The sequence below is a fragment of the Megascapheus bottae genome, chromosome 5 (assembly GCF_031878675.1).
Source record: "Megascapheus bottae isolate mThoBot1 chromosome 5, mThoBot2.hap1, whole genome shotgun sequence".
Lineage (NCBI taxonomy): Eukaryota > Metazoa > Chordata > Mammalia > Rodentia > Geomyidae > Megascapheus > Megascapheus bottae.
In genome coordinates, this window is record NC_143513.1 from 29,420,659 (window position 1) to 29,427,583 (window position 6,925).

Consider the following 6,925-nt stretch of genomic DNA (forward strand, 5'->3'; position numbering starts at 1 on the left):
CATATAAGGCTGAGAAGCCCTTCATTGTCACTGAAATGTGCAATTTAGATATATGAAGAAAGCAGGTATCACTGGTTCATGCATGTCATCTTAACCACGGAGATCTGAGGATCATGGTCCAAAGACAACCCAAACAGGGTTGAGCAAGAGGCTCAAGTGGAAGAATGGTAGCCTCAAGAGAAAAAGCTAAAGGACGTTCCCAGGCACTGTGTTCAAGCCCCAAGACGAGCATATATAAACATGTAAAATGTATACAACCCTTAATGGGTCACACAGACAATGACTCCAGTGAAAATGACTGCAAAACTAAATAGACAATCCAGAATCAATTACAAACCATCTGGTGAGTTTGTATATCATAGTGGAACAGTTAGCATAACACTGTTAGAAGAAAAATATTTTGTATTCATTCCTTGAATCAATTTAAACTCCACAGGAAAAAAATGTGAATGTTTACATGAAATTTCTAACAATATATTATGTGGGATATGACACAGAAGCTAAAATTTGACGAATAGAGATAGATTTAATTATTTGTACATACATTAAAAAAACACCTTACACACAAATAAATGCTAACACATCAGTGGCTCATGCCTGTAATCCTAACTTTTCAGGAGACTAAGAACTGAGAATTGCAGTTCAAAGCTAGCCCAGGCAGAAAAGTCCCCATAAGATTCTTATCTCTATGCTATTGAAAATGATCTATACAACTTCTGAGGAGAGATGGGACAGAAAAATTGGAAGAGAGTGAAAGAAGGAGTAACACTGTCCAAAAAGAAATGTATTGATTACCTGGCTTGTATAACTGTAGCCCCTTTGTATAACACCTTTATAACAATAATACAAAAAGAGGTACCAGAAAATCGCAATTGCTAACATCATATAAATTTGAGTCTGTGTCTACTTGTTTCTATAATCTATAACATTTCCTTTATCTTTAGCTTAAATGATGATTAAAATGATAGTTCCAATAAGATTCTGCTCGTGAGGATGGTAAAAATGCTCATAAAGAAAGATGGTAGAGTAACTAAGACATTATTTATTGACATTATTTTTATGAAATAAACCCATAGATATAGTATGTACCACCATATGAAAAATACACTGATAGTAACTCTTTCAAACTTGTGGCATGCACATTTTAAACAGGAATTATGTATGATATTTCTTAATTCTTTTATTTGCTAAAAATGAATACAGTCTAAGGTATTACAATTTCTCAGAAGTTTCCTGACATATCTTATATCCTATGTACTTAGTAGACTAAAATTTAAGAATTTCAAAGCCAGACTGAGAAGAAAAGTCCTTGAGAGTCTTATGTTTAATTAGCCCACAAAGCTCAAGAAGTGGAGTGTTTCAAGTGATAGAGCACCTTACTTGAGAAGCATACAACCAGTATGTTACTTTTGGATTATTTCAATTTCTATTATCTTTGAGTTATTTCACAGTTTTGGAAATTGCAGAAATTAGTAATAAAGTCAATAGTGCATATACATGGGGGAAAAAGATTCTTATCTCTAACTAATGACTCAACAACCAGAGTAGTGTTGTGGAACAATTGGTATAGCACTAGCCTTGAATACAAAGTGGATTAGGGACAGCACCCAGACCCTGACTTCAAGCCCCACAACCGCGTGTGTGTGTTTGTGTGTGTGTGTGTGTGTGTGTGTGTGTGTGTGTGTGTGTGTGTGTGTGTGTGTAAGATAGATAGGTAGATACATAGATACATAGATTCATAGTCCAGGCCAGAAGTTGTATAAGCATGTTTGCATCAGTATCCTGCTGCTTTCATCATTATAACTCTGGAGTATAGTTTGACATCTAGACCTGTGAGGCCTCCAGCATTATCTTTATTGCTCAGGCTGTGTTGATAATTAGGAAAGCAAGCTTCTTAATACTATAAGTTTCTACAATAAAACCACAGCAATTGCCCCCCCCACAAAAAACCCTAAAGTATTGCTAGTAAGTTTTACTGAAGCTAAAATTAAATGGAAATCTATTTAATTTTGTATTAAAACTACATGTAATTGATTTATATGGCATGATTGGGAATTTATAAATTGAGAAATAATTGAAATGCCCACTTAAAGATTTATAGAGTAAATCTACATGGTAGACCAGTGAAAAAGCTCTTAGAGAGATATAAATGCATAAGAATAGTACCTTGTTGTTTTCTTGTTTGTTTTTCCTGCATACCAAGACAGAGAAAATATAAAGCCAGGAGCCCAAGACTCATGCCTGTAATCCTAGTTCCTCAGGAAACTGAGATATGCAGAATCACAACTCAAATTCTGTCCAGAAATAAAAGTCCAAAATTTCATCACTAATTAGTGAGCAAAAAACTAAGCAAGAGGTATGGCTCAAGTACTATAGTACCAGTCAAACAAGTGTATACCAAAAATACCTAAAAATTGAATTAGCATATATGATGAAAACATTCATATATAAACATGCTTATATTTTAAAAATGAAAGAATAATGCTTTTAATAATTATTTGTAATAGAAATGACTGTATTATCAAAAATATTATATTTTCCTAACACTCTCAATTTTATACACTTCTCTTGGAGAAAGAAGTACAATTTATACTAATATGTATGTATATATCCATATTTAAAATTTGTGAAACATAGCCAGTGCACCAAAAATGCATCAATTTAATTGCAAAACGTCCCAGAGTAGAACTGTTCCAAGTATCTTGGAAAGTGATGACTTGAATTAGAAAAGATATTGGTGGTATAATCTGAACATCAAAGAATTGCAACAAAACTGTTTATTAATAATGATTGGATGCATCAGTCATGTTGATAGTTGCAACTTTTTAAAATTTGTTTTCTTACTAGTGGGGTTTGAAACCAGAGTGCTTGCATGGATAGCTTCTTTCATTGGTACCACGCCCCCAATCTTGTGTGTGTGTGTGTGTGTGTGTGTGTGTGTGTGTGTGTGTGTGTGTGTGTGTGTGTGTGTGTGTGTGTGTGTATGTGATGGGGCTTGAACTGGCCTGAGAGCTGTCCCTGAACTCTTCAGCTCAAGGCTACTGCCCAACCCTTGAGCCACAGCCCCACTTCCTGTTTTCTAGAGGTTAAGTGGAGATAAGAGTCTCAGGTCCCTTTGTGACTTTAAATTTTGATCCTCAGATCTCAGCCTGCTGAGTAGCTAGGATTAGAGGCATGAGCAACCGCACCCAGCTCCAAACTTTTTTTTTTTTTTTTGCCAGTCCTGGTCTTAAGCTTAGTGCCTGAGCACTGTCCTTGGACTTTCTCAAGGCTAGAGCTCTACCACTTGAGCCTTAGCACCACTTCCAGCTTTTTCTAATATGTGGTACTGAGGAATCGAACCCGGGTCTTCGTGCATGCTAGGCAAGCACTTTAACCACTAGGCCAAACTCCCAGCCTCCAACCTTTCTTTATTTTGATTATTTTGGAGAAGTCTCATGGGCTTTTCAGAGCAGGCTGGATTCATACTTAGATTCTTCAGATCTTACTCTCTTGAGTAGCTATGATTATAGGAATAAACCACAAAAGTCTGGCATGATAGTGGTAATTTAAAGATGTATTTATTTTGACATTTCTGGAATGGAATAAAGAAACAGAATTTTTAGTATAGGAAGAAAATATACCAAATTTTTTGATAGTGACAAGCTTATGCAAATTGTCATTGTTTATATATATGTATATCATTGTATGTGACTATGTAAATATATAGCTATGTATACAGACTTCAACATATATAGTGATAAATATATAAATATCTATCACATTCATATTTGCTTTATCTTTATATAGCACACATATATATTATCTTGTAATTTTAAAAATTGCTTTATTTTATATTTTATGAATGACCTATTAACTTTTTGTTTTACTTCTCAAAATACTATTTTTTTAGTTTTAAATCTATAAATTACATATCTATTCAATTAATGGTTGCTTTATTTATTTATTTATTTATTTATTTATTTATTATAGTTCTGAATCTTGAACTCTGGGCCTGGGCACTGTTCCTGAGCCTCTTTGTTCTCAACACCAGTGCTCCGCCCATTAAGCCCAGCATCAGTTCCAACTTCTGCTGGGTATTTTATTAGAGATAAGATTCTCGTGAACTTATCTGCCTGGGCTGGCTTTGAACTGAGATTCTCAGCTGTCAGCCTCCTGAGTAGCTTGGACTATATGCTTGAGCCATCCAGTCCCTGGCTAGTAATTTTTTGCAGGGAAGTTCTGGGGTTTGAATTCAGGGCCTTCTACTCTTCTTAGCATAATCCCTAGCCAAAATGATTGGTTTAACCAAGAACCCCCATGTGGGGTTTCGTCTATGTTTTAATTTCCTCTTGTCACAAGGACTCTAGTGATACACAATCAAAGCCTAAATCTCCACTAGCTCTGAAAATCTTCCATCTCCAAATACAACCCTACTGGGCCTTGGGTCCTCAATGTGTGAATTTAGGGACTACATCATTCAGTCCATATCGGTGCACCTTAGCATTACTTGATTGAAGTAGCTTGTTCAAGGTCAGAAATAGGCCTGTAAGTCACAATAGCCAGTATCCAAAGCCCTCTCTCCTTTCCCATAAACTCCCCGATGAAAACCTCCTACCAACTACGGCTCACCGCCAGTAGCATCCCACGGTATAGGGGAGCACTTAGCTAAGATACCCTTGCTTTGGGAGCGTTGAGGAAGGTAGAGCTTCCAGGGGGTGGAGGCGGAGGTGACGCTGAGGGATCTCGTGCTCCTTCCGCTCCTTCCGGGCCAAGGGATGCAGATGAAGATCCGAGGCCTCTACACCACAGGCCGCCTCCATCCCCTGGAGATGGAGATGTAAAGCTGGGGACCACCGGGCCTCCTCCGTCCCCCCCACTCCCATCCCCAGCCCCCCACTCCCCCACCACCAGCAGAAGCTGCCTGTTCAGCCTGGTCTAACCATCACAAAGAGAGACTACTTCCCCATTTGCTGCTGAGAAACCTCCCCCTGGCCCTCAACTGAAGCTGCAAGGTATCCAAGTAGCAGCCGAATGTCCCCCCACAAAGAGGCGGTGGCAACCCAGAGCAAGGGGGCGACTGGCACGGTGGGACTGGCTCCCCTGGGACCCTTGCTGGATGAGAAAGCCAAGGGTGTCCTGATGCCCTCACCCCAGGCTGAAGAAATGCCAACATACCCGGTGTCCCAGGAGGAAGGAGAGGAGGTACGGGTGCTGCCACTTCCCCTGCAGGCCCACCACGCGATGGAGAAGATGGAGGAGTTCGTGTATAAGGTGTGGGAGGGCAGCTGGCGGGTCATCCCGTATGACACCCTTCCGGAATGGCTGAAGGACAACAACTACCTGCTCCACGGCCACCGGCCCCCCATGCCCTCCTTTCGGGCGTGCTTCAGGAGCATCTTCCGCGTCCACACGGAGACAGGCAACATCTGGACGCACCTGCTGGGCATGGTGCTGTTTCTCTTCCTGGGCGTCCGGACCACGCTCAGACCCAACGAGGACTTCCTGGAGCCGGTGCAGGAGAAGGTGGTGCTGGGGATGTTCTTTCTGGGCGCCGTGCTGTGCCTCAGCTTCTCCTGGCTGTTCCACACCGTCTGCTGCCATTCGGAGAAAGTGTCCCAGACGTTTTCCAAACTGGACTATTCGGGGATCGCGCTGCTGATCATGGGGAGCTTCGTGCCCTGGCTCTACTACTTTTTCTACTGCTCCCCGAGGGCTCGGCTCATCTACCTGTCCAGCGTCTGCGTGCTGGGCATCTCCGCCATCGCTGTGGCCCAGTGGGATAGGTTCGCCATCCCTAAGCACCGGAAGACCCGAGCCGGAGTGTTCGTGAGCCTGGGCCTGAGCGGCGCGGTGCCCGCCCTGCACTTCACCCTGGCGGAGGGCCTGGGCAAGGCCGTGGCCGTGGGCCGCATGGGCTGGTTCTTCCTCATGGCGTTCATGTACATCGCGGGAGCCGGCCTGTACGCGGCTCGGATTCCCGAGCGTTTCTCTCCGGGGAAATTTGACCTGTGGTTCCAGTCTCACCAGATTTTCCACGTGCTGGTAGTGGGGGCCGCTTTGATCCACTTCTACGTGGTCTCCAGCCTGCAGGAATTCCGTTACAGCCTAGCAGGTGGCTGTACGGATGACTCGCTGCTCTGAGCCTTCCCCGAGCTGAGGGGTGGAGGAGGAGCTGCCTAAGTGCTGTGGGGAAAATAATAATAATAATAATAATAATAATAATAATAATAATAATAACTTCTTGGCTGAAGTGAGAGGAAGTCTGAGTGGTCTGTTTCTGTCAAAAAAAAAATTCTCTTGAAGAATGGAGTTATTAGTCCAGCTTCAGCTCACATTCAGCTCAGGTTACACAAGGACTTACCACCTCCCTGGCAGAGGTGGGTCTTTGAAAGCTCATGTTGAGATTTTATCCCTCCTCCAATGACGTGGAGGCAAACGGACTGAGACACTTTAGAATTTCCTATTTTTATTTGTCTCTCCTTCACTCCCATCTATGTTCCCCTTAGTGTTTAAACTTCACTCCTCCTACCAGGCCAGCTCTTTTTGTAGCATACTTTGTCAAAAAACAATGATAACTTCATCCCATCTTTCAAGGGCCCAGAGCAGGAAAGAAGGAAGCCAACTATTTTTCTCTAGCTCAGCTAAATCATGGAAGTGTGTCCAGGTTTCATGTAACTTGAGTTCTTGTTTCGTTTTGTTTCTCTTAACAGAGTAAGATAAAATTAAAATGGGGAAAGATATTATGTGACCCCTAATTGGAGCCTAAGTATTGTCTCTGAGCTTTTTTTTTTGCTCCAAACTAGAGCTCAACCACTTGTGCCACAACTCTACTTTCGATTTTCTGGTAGTTAATTGGAGATAAATCTCACTGACTTTCCTGCACTGGCTGGCTGATTCTCAGATCTCAGCCTCCTGAGTAGCTACAATTACAGGCATGAGCCAA

General features: G+C 41.9%; 1 pseudogene; it reads left to right on the forward strand.

The window, feature by feature from the left end:
- Positions 1-4,751: 4,751 nt before the first annotated feature.
- On the forward strand, positions 4,752-6,220 carry LOC150063166 (adiponectin receptor protein 1 pseudogene; annotated as a pseudogene).
- The last annotated feature ends 705 nt before the right edge of the window (positions 6,221-6,925 follow it).